Source organism: Leptinotarsa decemlineata, unplaced genomic scaffold, assembly GCF_025532065.1.
Source record: "Leptinotarsa decemlineata unplaced genomic scaffold, Ldec_3_MD MMD2_tig00001621_RagTag_RagTag, whole genome shotgun sequence".
Lineage (NCBI taxonomy): Eukaryota > Metazoa > Arthropoda > Insecta > Coleoptera > Chrysomelidae > Leptinotarsa > Leptinotarsa decemlineata.
Window position 1 is genome coordinate 1,234,542 of NW_027412566.1, and position 12,905 is coordinate 1,247,446.

General features: G+C 37.8%; 1 protein-coding gene across 2 annotated transcripts in view; it reads left to right on the plus strand.

Moving 5' to 3' along the window:
* Ten-a (Teneurin-a transmembrane protein) overlaps positions 1–12,905 on the plus strand; it is a 928,723-nt gene that overhangs the window by 21,289 nt on the left and 894,529 nt on the right. The gene's annotated exons all lie outside the window — the stretch shown is intronic.

The following is a 12,905-nucleotide window of genomic DNA, read 5'->3' on the forward strand; positions in this document are numbered from 1 at the left end:
AAAATGAAGCTTTTGCGTGGGAGTAAAATCAATATCAATCCCATTTCGTAGCTGTAGAAAATAAGCACCTCAACCGAAAGTGTATTGCATTTGAATGCCGCTGGAAATTATTCACCGGAATCGAATTAGCAGGAATTTAAACTGAAGTAATTTTTGAAACCGCCCGAAGTTACGAAACCAGCAGAGTGTGCCTCATAATAACGTCCGCAACAAAAGGGACTATGAATCAAAGAGTACAATGCGGTCCGCATCCAACGCGGGGTTGTAGATTTTTGTCAAGGTTTTGTTTTTGCTGAACCTTCATTCTCTCTATAAATGAACGCCGTTCAATGCGCTCTGATTTATGAATATTACTGATTCAGCTGTTATAACTCACATGCCGCCAGCGATCTGAATTATTTAGAATGTTTAGACGATGTCGATAACTTAGAATTGGATGATTACAGTTGAAAGTATTCTCAAGAAATAGTCCAAAACCCAACGGAGAAAATTTTAAGAAATACCTGGACAAATTCAAGAGGATTGCACTATCTCTTGGTGATTTTATTGTTAGACAGGTGAAGTAGCCCCACAAATAAGGAGAAACTGCTGCAGGCAACCAGTGATGCAATTGAACCCAGGTTTGTGTTTATTAAACCCTACAAAATACAAATAACACAGAACACAGAGTCAGATGCCACAAATGCAATACTCATATTTGCAGACGGCACAAAAACCAAAGAAGTCTCAGGATGTGGAGTGTACTCCAGATCACTAAGCCTGAGGATTGAGTGGGGAATGGGAAAAATACCAGCGTGTTCCAAACAGAACTGGCTGGTATCTCAATCGCCACAAAAGAAATAACCAGGAAAGAAATTTCTGACAAAAACATAACAATCTGCACAGCAGACAAGCCTTATTAGCTTTGAACAGAAAATGTGTAACCTCAGGGCTAGTACCAGAGTGTCACCAAGATTCAGCCAAAGCCTCGGTTGATAATAACATTATCCTGAGGTGGGTTAAAGGGCACGACAGGAGTAAAGGTAATCGCATTGCCGACTCTTCAGCCAAGGAAGCGGCTGGATTGAGAATTTTAGGACCCAGTGGCACCTACGGCCTGATGACTCCGACAATTGCGGAAGTAGGCAAACGTCACACCCATGCTCAATCCCTAAGGAGATGGGATGAAATCAAACGATGGAATCTTGCCAGGATCACCTTGGACGATCCTGTGGAGCTTGCGCCGAAGAAATATCTGGCGATGATCAGGAAAAATCTACACCTAACAGTAGGATTTCTGACTGGCCACTGTTAACTAAGGAAACACCTCCACAATATGGGGCTAGTGGACAGACCTCTATGCAGGATGTGTGAACAGGAAGATGAAACTGTCAGGCATGTCCTTTGTGAATGTCCGGAGTTATTTTCAATAAAAGAGTGTGTTCGGCGAGTTTTGGCCTACACCTGCCGATATAAAGGAGATGTCTCCCAGTAACCTGTCACCTTCCTGGAAAGGATAGGATAACCTAGGAGGACAACTCTTAGGTCATCATCATTCCGTAGGCTGAACCAATTACAACGGGAAACTTCACTTCTGCAGTGAATCAAAACTGTTTCAATCGCGAGCTCTGAGTTCCTAACCTCACACAATCGACCAGTTATCTTCCAAGTGGAACTTCAATAATTTAATCATCTACTGGAGAAATAACAACAGGCAACTGGTGTCATAAGACGATTATTTTCTCAAGATTATGTTTGCCGAGTTGAAGTTAGGTGGGCTCCAAAGTTAGATCAATTTATTTGTCAAATGATCTTTCAGAAGACGAGAATGGAGGTGTGTTCTCTGGGAGAAACGGCAGGTTTTGTCTTCCAACAGGCTGAGTTTCTTCATGAAATCACTGTGATGATCTGTAAAGTTCCATGCACACTGCGTCAGAACGGCGTCAGATTTGCACTTTTATCATTAATTTCTTCTTCCAATTATAGGTGATGCACTTTCTGGAACCTTTGGTGAATATTACTGGAGTTCAGTCCTAACACCAAACTGTTATCTTTCACATTGAAACACGTGTCGAAGTATTAAAAACAACGGTTTGGTGTTGGGGCTAGACTCCAGTAATATCCAAATATTTTATCCAGCGGAATTTTTGATACTCAAGTTATTAGTTTCTTTCTGAAGCGATATGATAGGTTGTTTCTTGGACAACGCGCGTTGTTTCGCCGACGTGATCTTAGCCTCCATATTATGGACACGCCGTTTAATCTTTCGGATCGCAAGGCCGGGGTTTCGTCCTTCCGATTCGGAAAGCGAGTAGACAACGATATACACGGCGGTGTTGATTTGCAAAATGTTAGCCTCTTCTGTTAGACCACTATGAACCTCCGCATCCAAACAAGACAATTCTTGTGGTTTCAGGGGCCTGATTCTGTGGAGCGCCTTACGTGTTCTGATGAACTCTGTTGGTGGCATGATGCGAGTTTCCTCTCCAGCCGTGCCAACAGGTGGTAAAACTGTCACTTCTACCACGGAGAAGGGCGGAGAAGGCGGTACGCTCCGGATGTGTTTCACACCACAGAACATGCAATTTCGCCATGTATCCTCTTCGCGTAGGCTCACTACTCTCGTAGCAATGCATAAAGCCATTTCTCAGCTCATGCGTCCACTCAAAGCGTCCGTGGTCATTGCCAGGGTGGTCATCGGTAGGCAAGTCATCGTTGACTTGTCTTTGACCCCTGCCTTGATAGTCAAGTTATTAGTTCCTTTCTGACACGATATGGTAGGTTGTCCTTACTTCTTCAAGAATCTCAGCCGCAGATTGAATATTTCTGGTCTGCAGATGTAAGACTCTAGGTATTCTACATACACTCAATTTTCGATTTTTTTCATTTTTCATGTTAGTACATCAGTTTCAAATATGTGTTCACGATTTCAGCTGATTTGCATGTTCAGTTTCTTGGTGAGAGGAATAGGGAAAATCATCTTGAAGTTATGCACCACTTGCGAGAAGTACGAAAAACAGAACATTCGGTAGTTATGCAGAAGCAACAACGTAATCATACCTCAGCCACCTAATTTACCAGAGTTGTCCCCCTGTGACTTTTTCTGTTCCCAAAATTGAAGGGACCCATGAAAAAACGGAGTTTTGCGACGATTGTTCAGATAAAAACCGAATCTTCAAGAGAGTCCAAGAACTTACCAAAAAGTGCATATCAGCACTGCTTCGAGAATTGGAAAAACCGCTGGCATAAGTGTATTATACGGGGGTCTATCTTGAAGGAGAAAATGAAAGTAGCGTGTTTTATGACTTTGCTCAATGCGGTTCATATCTGTATTGGTTAGTGGTGGTGGATAGTTAGGTCCAGAAAATATAGTTGGTGACATGTCGATATTTGCGATTCACCAAATAATTTCTGTGGATCATTTATGTGACTTTTCTCATTAGTTTCATTCAATAGCCACTCCTTTGCGGCCTTTATTGCATGGAAGTATTCAGTTTTGGTCAACCACATATAGTCATTGCATAATTGATATGCTCATTGACTATATGTGTGTTTGCACTAAATCGAAGTACAGTGTGTCTCACTTCTCATGGAAAAACCCCCGTATCTTCCGTAATATTCGAGGTAGAAAGATGCAAATGCACCTATCACCTGAATGGGGTTGGCCAAAGTGATATACACTGTCCGCCACTCGCGATGGAAGACCCCATGTTTACGGTGAAACATGTTACGGCGTAAAATAGTTCGCTTCCAATACCTGAACTCCTTCATTCTATCTGGAGAGTACTCTCAGGTATGAAAGATACAGATGCTGTGAGATGCTATCATCCATTTTGCGCCTATCTGAGGAAAATGTCACAGCACCACATTCTCAGATTATCGAGATAGTGTGAAGCAGTGTATGAAAAATTATCGATGACGGCATCTATTATATCTGAAGAAGATTATTCGTAAAACTAATTCTGGTTGCTGAACATCCAAATTCTATCCCAACCAGAAGTGAGAGCTCTCGATTGATGAGCAAAAACTGCAAAAAATGAAAAAAATCTATATTCAAAGGTTCACATCTCGAGCTTTGGCTGTGGACACATCAAGAACTACAACATATCAAAATTTCGGCAAAATTTAAGGCAAGCCATTTCTCATAAGAAATGTGCGGGGTCCTTTATCAAATTATTGAGGAAACATTTTACCATCCGAAACAAAATTAATCTTCATACTCATTGTAACACCGAAACAACTGTTAATTTTTAAAGAAAAAATCGCACTCGGTGAACAGGTAGAATTTAGATTATTTTACCTACTTGCTGAATTGTCTGAAATCATTTCAAGGGATTGAATTACATCAGTTTCATTGAATCATGCGGTGCCCTGAAATCACCATGGAAAACAATTGCTCATTGATATTCACTGTTAACCTGACAATATTGTTGAAAGATCTTGTTGTATTAACCCCCAGACCAGTTTTCATTGCATTTGTTGTTTCTAGTATTGTTGTTCTTTGAATCACCGTTGTTCCTGTTGTTTCTGTCGTGTTTTTGTTTCCATTGTGTTTATTGTTCCTGTATTTGTGTTGGATATTGTTCCTGTGTTCCAGTTGTTTTCTGTTCGTGAGTTCCTGTTCATATTTTAATATTTCTGAAGTTCCCATTTCAACTGATATCAGCTCATTTTGATTGACAAAGTTCAACATGGCGCGTCTGTCACTTCAAGCAAAAATTGAAATTGTTTTAAATGTTGATGAAGGGGTGAGGTCTTATCGTGAAGCGGCCGCTGAATTTAATAGAAGACACCCGCTAGAGGTAGCTGTACACCCTGGAACTGTACATAAAATATATAATCTATTCGTGAGCACCGGCCAAGTAACAAAGGACAGAAAAATTGTAAAACATCATATTGATGATGATACGATATTGGCGGCTCATCAAGTTGACCCTAGAATTAGTTTTAGAAACTTATCGCTTCAACTCAATATGAGCTGCAGTAAAATATGGAGATGTTTAAAGAGGCATAAAATGCATGCGTTCAAATACAAGGAGATGAAATCCGCCGTATGGAGTATTGTTTATGGATGCAGGAAAATTATCTCAATGACAGGAATTTTTTAGAGTATATCTTATACAGTGATGAGGCTACCTTTACCACGAATGGTGTGGTATCTTCCCAGAACATGAGGTTTTGGGCTGAATAAAATCCAAATCGGGTGGTGAATTGTAGAGACTAAATATTTCAGAAAGTTAATGTGTGGTGTGGTATCCTGAACGAAAATATTATCGGGCCCTTTTTTTTGATAAAAATTTGAACGGACGACTATTCGTTGATTTTCTCGAAAATGCATTTTCCGATGTGTTGGAAGAACTACCTTTGGATGTGAGACACAGCATGATTTTTCAGTTAGATGGTTCACCAGTTCACAATAGTAGCATGCATAACAAGGGTTTGGTTGAATAGGAATATACCTATGAAATGGATAGGAACCAATAGCCCTCTCGTTGTATGGCCACCACGATCCCCAGATTTAACTCTACTGGATTTTTATTTATGGGTAAACTTGAAAAATAAAGTTTATAAGTATAGGCCAACGAATAAGGAAGATCTCCGTGCAAGAATTATACAAGCGTGAAGAGAAATCACACCTAGAGAACTGAAAAGAGTTGGAGGAAATAATAGAAGGCGCATAGAAAAATGTGTTCGATTGGAAAGAAATTCCATAGAAGGCACGAAAATATAAAATTGTCAACAGTTAAATCATTTGAAATTGATTGTTTTGTTTTTTAATTGAAAATGTGATTTTGAAAGTGGTACTTCGGAAGAATTTTGAACTACATAACATTTTTCGCCACAAAATATCCTTGTTTTTTTTTTAAATAATGGGAAAATGAGAATATGAACGGGGTGTTTCCATGAGAAGTGAAACAAATTCGGATTTTTCAGGACTGAAATTTTTTCAGGAAAAAAGTGTAATCGTAGTAAGTTGGTAGTCCTGATCACGAATCTGAAGGAATTTTGAGCCTATTTCGCCCCCTAATATGTTTTAACGTAAAAATGTGGTGTTCCATCTCGAGTGGCGTGCAGTGTATATCACTTTGGACAACTCCATTCAGGTGGTAGGTGCATTTTGAGCATTTCCATCAGTCCAGAGAGTTTCATCGATTTACCTCGAATATTACGGAAGATACGGGGTGTTTCCATGAGAAGTGAGACACACTGTATATCACTCTCAATTGGTTAACACTGAAAATCTCTTAGAAAAATGCGCATTCATGAATCAGGCATCTTATTTTGTCAGCAACGTGCTCAGCATGTTTGTCTCATCTCAAATTATCATCTATCATGGGGTCTAGATATTTGATTCAATTTTTTCTACAAACTCCTTATGGTTTCGTTATTATTGAATGTAATAGAATCCAGATGAGAAAATGATCAACCAGTCATCACCCGAAAACGATTGTGAAGTACCTTGGCTTGGAATCTTCTAATTTTTTTATTTTTAATTTTCATTTTTTTATTGATAATTTTCATTTTTTTATTGATAATTTCAATTTTTTTATTTTTCAGCTCGTGTAAATAGTTCAATTTTGGAATATTGCTTGTATTTTAATTCATTGTAAGTTCCGTTTTCTTTGCTTAATATAATTTCTAATTTTTTAGCTAACCTTTTTAATTTTTTTAAAGATTCCTTTAGGGATTTCAAAACAATTTATTGTATTCTGTCCGAGTATAAAACATATAGCGTCAGCATTTTTCATCATTCAGAATATTTAGACTATTTAACACCATTCTTGAGATCTCATGATAACTTTTTTTCCAGCATACTTTCACTGTATAAAATTAAACCGGTGCTCGAAGAAATTGTATAATGATCCACGGATAACTTCCAGCTCAAGCTAAATTAGAGATTAACTTGGCAGGAAAATAAATTTGCATACTTCTGGATAATGTATGCAGCAATGAAGGTTCTAATTACATTAACATCGCTTCGAAGGAAACAGATTGTTCTCCGGGCCGGAGATTATTAATGCCGGGCAATAAAAGCACACGGCGTTATAAAACATTATATACGGAGATGTTCTTTGAGAGCATTCAGTGTAGCGTTCGTAGATATCGATTTGACCTACTGATATTATGAGACACTGAATTTGCATGTGAACGAGGAGAAGAATATGGGGAGGAAGGAAATTCGCGATGAAAATTATCTGTTGTGAAAATTTTGAAACAGTCCCGCTGAGAGCGACCTTTCTAGGCTACTGAAGACGTTGAAACTTGAGGGTCTGATCAATTTTTTACGGTACTTGTAGCGAAATAGAGATTTTAGCTTTTTGTATTCGATAATGAAGGTCAGTTTCAGTAAAATATTTCGCTGGAACAGATCTCCAATCTAAGTAGTTGATTGATAGTCATCTGTCTCGTGGCAAAAGAGCTTGTACCCTTTGAATATGGTATGGATGAAAGTGTTGATCGTGGATAATTCTCCAAACTGTGGACGGAGTAGAATTGACAGCTTCAGCAATTACTCTTGTGCTTGTTCCTGGATTCTCCTCGAGAGCGTTCATAACAGCTTCTTCTAATTCTGGGGTTCGGACTGCTCGTGGTCTTCCAATAATCAGCTGCCCTCTTAAAGCTACCTGTTTCTGCCAAACGACGGTGGAGACTAGCAAATGTTGGAGCTGAAGGCAGTACTCGATTAGGAAATCGCTCCTGGTAAATACGTCTTGCTTCGCGCGTATTGCCATCCGCAAGGCCATAATCGAAATGCATATCTGCTAAATGAACATTATTGTTTAAATAATACATTTTTTCAAAATAAGTGTTTTCTACTTCTACTTACGGAAACTTCAACAAAACGTCTAACTCTCACAAAATATGTAATTACCAAAACTACTCACAAACGTCAAATTTATTTCCAAAGCATTCTTGTGAAAAATGCAGAATATTCGTAATAACTTCAACATGCATCGATTATCAAATGATCGACTTGAAGTTTTCAAGTCCAAATATTTAGAAAACGGTTGCTTACAGCGACTAGTAACAAGGGTAGCTTATTCACGTAGATATGATAGAGGAATCGATTTTTTTACTGAAAAATGTGCTAGAAGTACGCCCAAAAAATTATGAATCTTTAAAAAAGAAAAAGACGTGTAGGTGGCGCCCCCTATGAGTAAGAGCAATAAGAACATCAGGTTTGAATTCGACACCTTAAAAACCTCCTATTACCAAGTTTCGTTTGATTAAGTTCAGTATTTCAAAAGTTATTTGAAGAAAACGAAAATAAAAATAAAACTTCATCATCCTGTATCTTGGAAACGAAGCGTTTACGGAAATTTATTCAGTTGGACAATTCATATTAGAATATTTTGAGAAATCACCTCCTGAAGTTTGTCAAAGTACTTTTGAATCACCCTGTATATTTAATATAGTGGTATCAGCAAGTTATCCGTCAAGTAGGCTAGAGAAAGTTCAATATATATGATCGTATGCTTTGTTATAATTGCATAATAATACCGTACGACTTGATAATATTTATCTCATTAAATAATATGAAATTGGGTGTCTTTCTTTCATTTCAGCTGTTGTATCTACTCTCTAACTTAGGTTTCTGATCTTTTCCAAATGAGACCTTATGGAAAAAGACAGTGGCGCCCTTATTGTATCCTTATTTTATTTAACAGAATCGCAGTAATCAATCAACTCCAATATGCCACCGACGAACAGCTGCCGGAGCTACTTTGCCATGTTTTCTATTTTGTAAAAAGACAAAATAGGGAAAAGGAATATCATGAAATTTCAACAGTTTTTTTTTGAATTTTAGTACTAACTGAAAACGTAGTGGATGCAATAAGATTAGTGACATCTATGTTTTAGGCTCAAGACTTTTCAGTCCATGTAGTATTAATTTTTTTCGAATCACACACTCAATTGGTGAAAACTATACGGAAATGCGCTCGATATTTTTCTAGTTCATCGTGTTCATCTGGGAAAAATGGTGAACAATTCGTGAACAAGAGACAATGATAATTTGAACACTGCAACTACAGCAATCAGGTTTCAGTTTTCACATTTTCGGCTATAAAACCTACGATGATCCGCAGCTCAAATTTCGTTTATAATGATGGATAATAACGCCGAAATGACGGTTTTATTGATGGTGTCCATTATTGCAGCGTGTTTGTGGGTGGCAGTAATTGATTGTGTTGATTTTTTGTTGTCAAACAATAAGAGCTCAATCACCAAACATACCGGGGGTTACGTTGAAAGATTGTTCGGATAATTATCGGTGCTTTGGATTGATTCAACACGAAGAAATATTCATTTGTTGGTAGCATCTGATCATTTGGTACTCAAAATAAATTACCAATGATAGAAATTGAGCAATGGCAGTGAAGTCTAACGTTATACCAAGTTCTCCAAGTAGGAGCTTATTGATGATTAAACTATGAAGCTATATGAGTGCCGTTTTGTGATTTTTTTCCTGAGGATAAAACACAAGAACTACAGAAAAATCCCTAAGGCTCTCTCAGAGCGGTGCCTCAGGATTCGAATAGCTGGAGATTGAATCAATTTGGAAAAACGGTCTCAGGAAATTTATTCCACATAAATGCGAATCTCCGAATGAAAGAGTTCTCAAACAGCGAAGTTCATGGTGTTCATCTCCTGCTACGGGAGAAGATGTGCATCCGCAGCCGATGTCCTGGAATCCAAACGGAATGACGAGACAAGTATGCTGCCGTGCCGTCAGCAAAGCAATATATTGAATTCTTATTTTTTCCAATATGTACACGATAATATGATGAAAACGTACAATATACAATAAAAAGAGGTGTTGGAAACGCTGGCCACCCCCAGGGACGCCACCGTTAATGATAAAAGTATTCGAGCGGTGTCACCATTAAAGTGTGCACCATATGGGAAATTTCTTTTTCGAAAAGTTTCAATGGGGTTTAAATCGGCACTTGTTTGTACTTTAAATTAAAACTAAAATGATGCGGCCAACTGCGACCCACTGACGTTCAGTGTTTGTCAAATTCAACTTTTTTTTTTGAAACAAATTGAAAAAGTGCATTTTCAGACCGAATTTGACAAAAAGTTACTTGAAAAAGTTGTGTCTACGGCAATTTTATATCCATATGCCAAATTTTATGCAACAAGGATAAAGTTAACGTTTTGCTTATTTTTGACAGATATCCCCTTTATTTTAAAAAACAAGTTCGGTTAATTGTCATCAATTCATGTATACATAACAAACTCATGGAGTTCAACTTTTCTGATAAATTTTTACCTATACGGACATTTTTAGAGAGAAATTAAAAATGTGCTATAGAAATTTTAACATGACTGGTGGTAATATATATATATATATATATATATATATATATATATATATATATATATATATATATATATATCTATATATATATATATATATATATATATATATATATATATATATATATTACCTAAAAGCTCTGGTGTCCTAGAGCTTTTAGGCCAGTAGATATCTCAGTCACCTGCAGAAAAAAATTGAAAAAAAATATGTATATCATAGAAGACCACCAGGACTTTCATGTAGCAGAGCAAAATCCACCCCCTTGGGAGCAACCCCTGCGAAACCACCCCTAACTTTTGTTTTTCAAATGGCAACCCCATGTTGTTTGTCGTTCAACTGACAGCTCTTGTTATTTCTCAACCAACGATATATCATAATTGTTCGAGAAAATTGAATACGTTAGTGGGTACTATTAACTGGACTGATCGAATTGTTCTGCATTGTAGACACCAGAAAAAGTGGACGCTACGCAGAAAAAGAGGCGATAAAATGTTAGAACTTTTTGTGCTTCCTTTCATTCCTCTGATATCTGGATGACACATTGCCATCAGTCGTGATATTGTTGTTGTATATCAAAATGCCTTTTACCTTCACTCCCAACGAATACGTTGATATGCTTTTAATTTTTGGTGAATGCCGAAAGAATAAACGTGCTGCGGAGAGGCTGTATGGGCAGCGCTTTCCTGATCGTCGACAACCAGGTCGTAATACGTTTTCGTATGTAGAAAATACCATGCGAACGGGATCATTTCCAGGAAAAACAGATCAAGTACATCCTACTCCCGTGCGAACTGAGGAAAATTGCATAAATGTGTTGGCCTACGCCGAAGCACATCCTCATATTTCGGTTCGTGCATTGGCGGTAGAGATTGGGATCAGTAAGTCATCTGTGCAAAGAATTTTCAAACAGTACAAGTATCATCCCTTCAAAATTCATTTACACCAAGGACTCAGACCTACCGATTTCGAAAGACGAACGGCATTCATTGCTCACATTCAAGTTTTAGTCCATGACAATCCAAACATCCTCAATCAAATCTTGTAAAGTGACGAATCCCGCTTCCATAATAATGGTATTGTTAATCGACATAACATGCACTATTGGTCACAGGACAACCCTCACTGGATTAGAGAAACCAATTTCCAAACAATGTGGGGTATGAACGTGTGGTGTGGTTTACATAATGGACGACCCATTTTTTCCAAGACACTTTGACGGCCACCGATATTTACATTTCTTGGAAAATTGTTTACCTGCCCTCCTGGAAGATATTCCACTTGAAGAACGACAACAAATGTGGTGGCAACAAGATGGTGCTCCTGCACATAACCATAATGTAGTTACTACATTCCTCAATGATACTTTTCGAGACCGTTGGATTGGAAATAGTGGACCTGTGCGATGGCCTGCACGTTCTCCAGATCTCACGCCACTGGACTTTTTCCTGTGGGGATATCTGAAACGAGTTGCCTTCGAAACACAACCAATGAATATTGACGATTTAACCCAAAAAATTTTAGAGGCTTGTCATACTGTTACTCCGGAAATGATTAGGGCTTCCTGTACTCGCGCGCTGATTCGGCGACTTGAAGCATGTGTGGCAAGTGCTGGCCAACATTTTGAACATTTTCTGTAGTATCATGTATCAAAATACAGATGACCTTAAACATTAATATTTCATTTGAGTTTTTATTTTCTATGATTCTGCATGTCATTCTACCTACCATGATACATCATTGACCGAGAAATGAAAAAGACTGTAAGTTGAACCAAAACAAACATGGGCGTGCCATTTGAAAAACAAAAGTTAGGGGTGGTTTCTTGGGGGTTGTTTATATATATATATATTTTGACGACCATTTGCAAGGAACGTTCTTCGAAGTACCTGGAGAACCTTACCCCACACAGCACCAAATAATTTGATATTATCAAAAACGAAAATATTTGAAGATTTTAATCGAATCCATAACCTCATGTATATAACCCTCAGAGTATTAACCAGTTTTTGAACTCATCGCGAAGATTCTGATGAATTGCTCCTACTATTGGAAACGACAAAAAAATTCAAATGGTCCAATAAATGAATCAATTGAATTATTAAATCGGTTTATTTTCATCCTATTTTTCTTTTTGGATTTGAAGTTATTCAATTACAAAGCGATAAATCCTGGCAACAGAGAAATGGAGAAGTGAAGTATTGGCGTTTCTAATTGGCCAATTTAAGTGTAGCGCGCGACAGTCGAAACTCTGTCGAAGCGGCTGCCCCTTAATGCTTGACAGCTTTGCTTTAAATGGCGGCTTTATATACTATATCGTTATCGAGTGTGTATGATATAAATCAAAAAGTGTAGAATTTGTGGACAGAACACTCAAAAAATGAAGGCAATCCTTGGACACGTGTTTCTGGCTATTGGCCTCATCAGCGCGGTGCAGCCAATTGCAAGGATATATATTTCAAAAACCAAACATGAAATGATATCAGAATTTAACGTAGCATCTGAATATGTAATGATATACAGGGCGTTCTATTTAAAAAAATGGAATTTTGGTCTGTAGCACCTACACCAAATACCCTGTATATTTAAAAATTATATCAAAATA